The 9,387-nt window shown below is 32.9% G+C and overlaps 1 long non-coding RNA gene across 7 annotated transcripts; it reads left to right on the top strand.

The window, feature by feature from the left end:
- Positions 1 to 1,248: 1,248 nt before the first annotated feature.
- On the top strand, positions 1,249 to 8,452 carry LOC145559535 (uncharacterized). 7 transcript variants are annotated; one of them, XR_014092750.1, is made up of 7 exons: positions 1,255 to 1,300; positions 1,973 to 2,062; positions 2,670 to 2,791; positions 5,723 to 6,105; positions 6,254 to 6,304; positions 6,663 to 6,735; positions 8,112 to 8,452. It is a non-coding gene; the product is annotated as an uncharacterized LOC145559535 (long non-coding RNA). The 7 variants fall into 7 exon arrangements; XR_014092753.1 differs by having other exon boundaries at positions 6,631 to 6,735; XR_014092751.1 differs by having other exon boundaries at positions 5,723 to 6,134.
- The last annotated feature ends 935 nt before the right edge of the window (positions 8,453 to 9,387 follow it).

Raw genomic sequence — 9,387 nt, 5'->3', positions numbered from 1 at the left:
AAAATAATATAATTTCAATCGAAAATGCTATTTGATCTGATTAAAACTCTGAAGAGTCCTATTTGAATTAAGAATGATAAAACCTTCTAGAATGTTCTAGAAGACAAAAACCATTCCTAATTACATTAGGAATGATAAACTATATTAGGCCCTCCCCTAGATCATAGGGTCGTACTTAAAACTCAAACCGGGCCCAGTTTAGTAAATTGGCCATAAATTCCTCAATATTCATCGGAATTGGGCTTATAATATATCGTTGGAAAGGTCTTTGCAAGCCCCATCCAACTATACCACTATTGGACCCATATTATGGACCAACCAAACTGGATTGGCTGTTTTCTTAAAAATAAAGTTTTCAAAAACAGAGAGAAGAGAAAATGAAACTTTCCACAACACTAGACCTTTCCACACTTTCGTTTCATTCGATTATGATTCGACGTGAAAGGCACTCATCACTGGGTTTGGTTTTGGGGAGACACAAATGGGTGTCTACAGCGTCCAATACGATAACTACAAAAAAAAAACCATAATAAAAATACCATTTGTCCAATCAAGCCTTAAAATTAATACAAGTCTTGAAAATAGTGATAATTATTCATCATCAAGTCAATATTAATTATTACTTAGCTAGAATAACTGCAAGACATCACCATTACAAGTTTACAACAACACTATGCACATAATATCAGCAACTAACTACATGGCATCACCAAATTTTAGCGTTCAATAGCAACACCGTAATTAAACAATAAGTCAACATATTAGTCGATGCTTAATTTTACAATTCGATTTTTGGTTTGGTTTGGATCCAATTAGGGTCAATCCAATCCAATCCGAAAATCCGAATTTTACAAAAATCTCAATCCAATCCAATCCGATTTAAAGTTTGGATCCGATCCAAATTGATAATTCGGTTTGGATTGAATTGGATTTCGGTTTTAATCCGAATTATGGACATCCCTAGTTGTGAGGATAGATCATTGAGAATTTAGGGTTTGTTCTTAGGAATTTGGGTGAAATTTTGAGAGAATTTTGTTGAGTGAAGAAGGATGGGGAGTACAGAAGGATTGGTGAAGCAACTTGGAGTGACAACGCCGATTTCTATGGCGGGACCTTCTGCTATTGATTTTCAGAAGACTCGGGAATTTGAGAAGTGTTTTTGGTTTGATTCTTGAATTTTTAGTATTAATTAGGGTTTCTTGTTTATTTAATTGTTTGTTGTTGATCGCTCGTTTTGGTTTTGTATGAAAGCGATGACGAGGCGGCGATGAGGGAAGCGATTTTGGCTCGCCTTAGAGGGGTATAAGAACTATATTGGTGTGTGTTGAAGTTATGTTCTTATTTCTAACATGAATTTTAGTTGATTTTGTCGAATTTGGGAATTTTGTCGGTTGATTGTTGATTATAATTGTCAATTAGTTGACATAATTGTATGAATGCCCTAGACTTGTTGAATTTGTAATATAAACGAGGTTGTTGTGATCATGTTGAGTGAGGCAATTTAAATCATTGCGTATGTATTTTTAGTCCGATGCGAATGGAAATATACTTAGATTATACTATTTGCATAGTAATAACATATAACTCAGACAATTAAGCACTCAACTGTCTTTTGAAGTACTTGAACATGAGATTGTGGTTGCATCTATAATCCTTATATTTTTGGATTTGAGTTGTTCTTTGATTTTGGAATTGTTTTTTCAATTTTGGAACCAAGGGAGTAGAAAATTTAGTTTTTGTAAAACAAACTAGGTATGTTTCTCTTGTAGCGAAGGAGAAGTTGGCTCAGCTTGTGTTTATTTATTTAATCTTCTGTGAATTCACGGTAACTTTTGTTAAGTGGCTGCAAATAATGGATGATTACAGAACAATATCAATTATTTGTTCATTGTTGTGTAGACAAGTCTGACAAATGCTTGAGCCATTTGAAGGCAAATTTTATATATGTACTGATATTTGTCACTGGATGCAGGAAGACCTGTGAAAGATAATTAAAGTGAATAAGCCTCTAAAGACACCATTTGGAAGGTTGTTGAAGTTAGCTGCCCATGCATTAGCAGAGGTATGCCTTCTTTCTTGCATTAACCACTTAGTTAAGTGTTTGTATCTATGCGAGTATGTGTATTTTCTATCCAGTCTTTCAGTGTTAAATGTTCAAATCCTTCACAATTTGTAGGGACAGAATAAGCCCGAACCGAAAGGGCTGTGGGAAGTCTCTTATGATCGTGCTTCCAACTGGAAGCCATGTGCTTTTTAAGACGTGTTTGATGTTCATTATTGGCGAAAATTCTATTAATTAGGAACTTTTCTTAGCTTTGTCCTCCTTGAGCAATAGTGATGTGATCACCCATAAGCTTATCACTGTGAAAAATGTCACTAAATCGATACTTTATGTGATTAGTCTGACTTTCTTCCGGGGAAATGGTTGTAATAAGAAGTATTTTAAGATAATTTAGTACTCTCTGCACTATTTTTTTTGGTTAATTCCAGTGTAGGTGCATGTGGGCTTTAAACAATATCCGTGGATTATGAGCTGCTGCTTTCTGTGTTTATGCTTTTCTCAATTTTGTAGGATTTTTGCTACTTTGTATTTTGATTGAACACAATCAATGCTCACGGGGCATCAAAATAAATATTCTGTTCTGAATATGTGTTTTTTTCCTTTCTAGAATTATGTACAAAATTGGGAGGATGAGTTTTGCTACATTTTAGCTGTCATTTTGAAGCAAAGTAAAGTAAAAAAATTCAGGCATGAGATTGATCCTGGGGCAAGGACAGCTGATTTCGACAGGTAAGCTGATTATGAAAATGATCATACTTCGTATTTTTGGTCTGCTAAATGCTTTGTTAGATTTCAGAGCAAAAGAGGAGATCGAGGAGGAGGAACGAGTTCAAGCTCTTCACCCTCTTATGGGGTGTGCTGCAGAATATCAACCTCAGAATGTGCAGCCTCACCGTTCAAATTAATTAAGAAATGGATTTGTGCATATTAAGTTATGTTTTTGCTATCTTAAAATTTCAAGCCTTTACCATGCCTTATTTATATCTATAAAAGTTTTGCTACTTTCATGAATTTGGGAATCTTGGATGACTAGGGTGATGGCACATAATATAAAATGAGAAAAACCTATTTTGTTAATAATTTTTTGATTTTTTACATAAGTGCTTTGAATTGGGGATAAAGGTACATGTAAGGGGGAAAAAAATGCCCAAAAGATGTAAAATTCTATTGTAGTTTGTGTGGTTAACTACGTTACAAAGTATTAGTTCTTGTTTGTTGTTTCTTAGTGATTTTTGCATTTGCTTATTTATGCTGGTTATAAGATATATGGCTTGTGTTACATTACAAATTACGCTAATCAACAGAGCTATAAGATAGTGGTAAGCTTGGCATGGTTGGCGGTGGGTTTTATTAGGGTAATTTGTGTGGTCTAGTCGTTATTTGGTTTTGTCACATGGTTTGTCTGGGTATGTCATATGTAATTTTCTTAAGGATGGTGCTATAGAGCTTGGTTATCTCGTGCCTTCAGTTTTATATGTATGGTACTTATTACATTTTGTGGGAAACTCTCTGCTCTAATCTGTTATTGATTTTAGAAATGTGTTTTTTTTGCCTCTATATGTAGGTGACTTTGACACAGAGATCTTCTTATTCTTCGTTTCTTGGTCCATTTCTTAGTGTTTGGCAACTGTGCTCTTTGAACAGTTATTTGCTATTTTGGCTGCGAATTAGTATTTAGATTCTATACAATGTTAGCTTATTATGATTTTGTCTTTGCAAAGCTTGTGTTTGTTATTTTGTGCTTTTATGTTTCGATGTGCGTGTTTGATGTAAAGCCTACTTTTCTTTTTGGAAAGAATTTTTTATTATTTACTTTTAATCCGCCAAAATCAACTACAAGTATCTTGGTTTTAATACTACTTTTAAATAGCCAAACTTTACAAAGTAATACTCAACCATTGGCAAAATTCAACTATTTTGTGTTATAATAAAATCTATTGAGGTATTGACCCCTTATCTCAAATTCTTGATCTGATACTAATAATATTGATACTCTAATATCAATTTGTTATAAATCTCATTAGTATCTTATTTATAATTTTGTAAAGTATTGACTTATAAATCTTAGTTTTATACAAAGTACTTGAATATATTATACTCCATGATTATGTAATATTAGTTTGGAATAAATCTGTATGCCACCTATACCTAAGAGTGGCTTGACTTTAAATTGCAGGCAGTTGGACCGTGGGAGTTTGGGTTAGCAAGCACCCGAGCAATTATGTGAGAGTCACCAGATGCGTGCAGTGGATTTATTTAGTTCATGTTTTGTTCTCTTCTTCTGTATGACAAAAGGCTAACACATACTACGATTACTAAAATTGTTAAAACCATTAAAGAGAGAGAGGGGGTGTAGAGAAGCATAAGAAGCCAGAGAAAGGGGAAAGGTGAGAGAATGAAGGAGTGAGAGGGGGATAAGGAAGAGAGAGAGAGAGAGAGAGAGAGAGAGAGAGAGAGAGAGAGAGAGAGATAGAGAGAGAGAAGGGTTATAGGTGATGGCTAAGATGATATAGAGAAATCGAGGTCCTCAAGGATACAAGGCAAAGAAGAGTCAAGAAAATTACAGCTCTTTTAGGAAACCGTTACAGAACATATCTTTTCAATGACATGACAGAAATATAAATTATTAAAAAGAGAATATCTTAATAACCATGACCATATAATTATAAGACAAATGAGAGGAGCGATAGAAAAAAGGAGTGACGAAGAGTGAGGGGGCAAGTAGGAAAACTGAATTGTCAAGACCACAATAGAAGAATGAATAGGAGAGAAGAATAAGAGTAAGAGGAGGTTAGAGAGGAGCTGATGATGAGGGAAGAAAAGGGTTAGAGGGAGATAGGGAAAATGTGACGGTAACAATGCGAGAGAAAGAGGGGAAAGAGAGAAGGAGCATTGTCAGTCTGAAATGTCACAAGCAAGTAGCAACGACAAGCTCCATTTTCTTTCTTTCGTTTTTTTTTAACAAAAGCTAATGAGCGTCCCCGGGGCGTTAGATAAGAGAATCAAAGTGGAAATATTAGAGTAAAACTTACATTAATTACACCGAACGACGCGTGATTTAATTTTGTTATGCATTCCTAAGTTAATACTATTTCAACCAATATAATTATTCCTTATCTAACGCCCTGTGGCGCTTGTTAGCAAGATATTTTTTTTTAGTTCATTTGATTGCTTATTTTTCACATATTATATGATTTTTTCTAATGTTAGTATTCTGATTTTTCCTTTTTAAAAGTATAATGTATACCTGTTTTGACTACTTGTCTTTAGTTCGCTTTTTCTCCTTTTTAATTGCTTTGATTTCTATGAATTTGCATTGAATGTGATTTATGTTCTCAGTTTAATTTGTTGGTGTTAATTTACAAGATTGATTTAATTTTTCTGTTTTTCTTTTTTTTTCTTTTTTTTCTTTTTTTTTTTGTGTTTATTCTGTTTTCTTTGTTTTGGTATTTATGAATTTGCATTGCTTGTATTTATATTCTCAATTTATTAATTATTGTTAATTTTTGGGATTGATTTTGTATTTATTCTTTTTTCTATTAGAATGAAACCCATATATTGACTTAAACCAGTGTCCTATTATCGACAACATTTTAATTGCTATTGCTGAATATTGTCCGAATTTGACAATCTTATTAATTGAAATGTGCCCTGAAATAGGTAATGACTGCATGCAAGCAATTCATTCGTTCTTGCCGTTTGTTAGAGACCCAAGTAGCATTGAGAATACTTAGGTGGTTCAAAGGAGGCACCAAGTTACAAAACCTGAGCAACCAAAGACAGAACCTCCGACTCCACCAGAGCAACCAAAGGTAGAACCGCAGAACCGCTGATTCCACCTCAGCAACCAAAGATAGAACCTCTTGCACCACCTCAGCAAGACAACAACCGTAGACAGAACCTCATCATGTAACTCCAATTTGATATTTTTATAGATTCTCTAAGTTATAGAAGATCTAAAAGGCAAAGAACTATGTCTTAAAGCTGCTGAGTTGCTCACAAGGCTTGGAAGAAGGGCTATATCTCCGTCAGATGCCTGCCAGGTCTATTCACTTCTTCACCAGCAAGTCTGGTAAAGTCTTAACAAATTTCTGTGTAAAAACTAGTGTGTTTTTATTTTGTTTTACCCTTAATCAACAATGTCTTCTGCTTGTCTTGTTCTCAATGTGTATAATCAACTCGCTGCTAAAGTTATGCAGCTAAGGCTCAAAAAGAAAATATGCAGAAGCTGAGAAACTTCTGGTTAGTTTCTTTGATATTTTTATATCTTTGACTTCAGTGTTGTATCCTCCCTCCCAAAAAAAATTTATGTATTTGAAATAAAAGGTAAGCAGTGACAATTTGGGTTTATTCGCAAGCTGTTACAAGTTTAGTTACATAACCTGATATGTGAGTAGGTGATATAGAATATAATATGGCATTTATATAGGATAAATCTCAAAATTATGCTATAATGAGGTCGATTATCCTGCTCTTTTTGCCCATATGTTTTTCTTTAATATAAACATAGTTGTCTGTCTTTATTTTGTAAGCTATAGAGTTTTTCTTAAAGACTTTGCTTTAACTAGAGCTGTCCATCTGTATTTTCGCCGGAGAGAAGCTGAAATCAATAAAGTGAATCAAGATGCAGGGGAGAGATTAGTAAAACTAAGAAATGATGTCAGTTCGAGCAGGTATACATTACATCATTTCTCTTTTATATTGTTCTTATTCTTACTTGAAGCAAAGTTGACTTAAAACCCTTCTGGACATTGTCACAAAGTAAGATAATTTATGTTTTACTTTTGTTTTATTACGTACATCATTTTATACCATAAGAATTTGTGATGTGAGTTGCTTTAGTAAATTGTTATTATCAAGTCATTGATCTCCGTTATAGAAATTAACATTATGCATATATTACGTCACTTATTAGCTAATATTAAATTTACAAAATGGCACTGGTTATCTATTTTGTAAATTTTGTCAGATATCCTTAATTATGAGTTGTATGCCATGTCGATGATGTGAGAATACTTGATGGATAATCAGACACCATTTAGATTAAAATTATTTGGTAAAAAAAATGATTCTCTACAACAAAATAAGGGATTTCAAAACAAAATAAAGGACACCACTTAGATTAAAATTATTTGGTAGTAGTTCGGACTTAACTAAATCTTCGATCCTTTGACATTGACATATGCATTATTAAAAGATACAAAATGAGAGTAGAAGCTTTATTATTTCTAAGAAAAGAAAATAGAAGCTTTAATTAAGAATAAGTGTATAATATATGATCCGATACAATATTATTAAATAATAAAAGTATCATCTTTATATATAAAAATTGTGGTCGAAGTAGTTTCTTAACACCAATACAAGAAACTAAGGTGGATTCTTATGTCCATAAGATCCATCAAGAAGACATTTTTGGTAGTTACTTAATTCTAATTCTAGGAGACATTTAGTTTAAACAAATACATCTATTTGGTGCAACAAAAGTAAAGCTAAGGTGTATGTATCTTATGCAATTATTGTAAATATTTCATATATACATAGTCTAAATAAATTAAATTACTCTAAACAAATGATATTTTTTTTTAATTTTATCTATCTAATTATTTGAAATGGAAATGCGAGGGCTAGCCAAGTGAAGATTTTGAAATTGAAATAGTTAATCGAATAGGACACGGATCATTAAAAAAAAAAAAAAAAACCTTGATATCTAGATTTTTAAAGAGTTGGTAGATTGTTGAAACTTGTAATTATATTGAAAATTACTCTATATAAAGGGTAATACCCTGTATTAGTTTATTGATCAAAGAAGCATATTTACATTACAAATACACATGTTGATGGGCTACATGGGTGGTTGCAAATGGTTAAATGCACCCAATCATACGCTCCTGGAAAAACACAATTTTACAATAAAAAAACATATAAGCTTATTACAACTCTTAAATAAATACTACTTATAGTTGTGCAAGAGAAACAGCTGCAAGCCTGGAACAGAAGAGGAGAGAAGATGATGGTGATATGCAATTGACTCAACTGATTAATTTTACAGAAAAATCATAGCAATGGATTCTCCAGTTGTGGCTACGAAAGATAACAAGCTATTTAAGGGAGTTGTTGCAGGCGGCGGAACCATGGTGCTCTCGTCATCTATGGTGTTTTACATGTTGTTTAAACTATAATTATGGCAGTTATTTGTAAAACCATTAAATATTACATGGTTTCTCGGAGATTAATTCAAGTTGGTAAACTATTCTAAATGTAGTTCTTGCCTTGGATTATATTGCAGTTGGGAATTATTTGTCATTGTTTTAATCGACTTTGATGGTCTTTTTTTAAGTTAAATGTATTTAAAATTGTATCGATTGATTAGTGCAGTAAGAACATTTCTGATGTTATTGCTTTGCTGATGTCATTTTACAATATTTTGTACTTTCTTTCTTTCTTTGCTGATATGATGGTAAAAGAATTAGAAGCATCAAGTTTATTAAAACCAAACATATCTTTTGTTTATAGGTATTAATAATATTGAGTATAAAAGTTTGCCTCTGATTTGGATGTATCATTCAGCTTTACGTGTCTAGAACAGTATTGTAGAAATGTTAAAATTGGGTATTGAAGTAAATGTCTATGCATTTTTTTCCCCCTTCATTTCCATTACAAAAATTGTTGCATTTTCATTTACCATGCCTACAATTATAAGTTCCAATTACCACCAAAAAATCTCACGATTACTAATCACACTTAAAACGAGTCGTTACACATTAAAAATTTAGTGATACCTTGGTACCACATACAACGCACGTGTTCATCAATCATGAGAAAGTGAACTGCTTAGAAGCACCTTAAAATTAAAACTCAAAACTATGGTAAAATCGTGTTAGTTTTATGGATACGTGTTTTTATTTTAATTTTATACGACCTTAGTACTATATAGTTTTAGAGAGGGGGATGGAAAGGAAGCATACGGAGAGGGAATGGGGAACAGGAGAGGGAAAAAGATAAAAAGATTAAGGGGAGAAAGTGAAAATGAGGAGAGAGAGAGAGAGAGAGAGAGAGAGAGAGAGAGAGAGAGAGAGAGAGAGAGCATCTTATTAGTATGTAATCAAGGAGTAGTAAATAATACTTTAGTTTTAAATTTTGTAAAACCATAAAAGTTAATTGTTAAAATAGAGAGAGAGTGAGTGAGAGGATAGGGAGGAAAGCAGGAGGAGGAGGAGAGAGCAAAAGACGAGGGAAGAAGAGAGGGAGAAAAAGAGGAAGATATAGTAGGAGAATGAAATGGAGAGAAAAGGAGTAGGAGAAAAAGATAGATAGAGAAAGAAGAG

The sequence above is a fragment of the Chenopodium album genome, chromosome 9 (genome assembly GCF_948465745.1).
Source record: "Chenopodium album chromosome 9, dcCheAlbu1.1, whole genome shotgun sequence".
In the NCBI taxonomy this organism is placed as follows: Eukaryota; Viridiplantae; Streptophyta; class Magnoliopsida; order Caryophyllales; family Amaranthaceae; genus Chenopodium; species Chenopodium album.
Note: the sequence above shows the minus strand (reverse complement) of the source record. Positions and strands in the feature narration are given on the sequence as shown.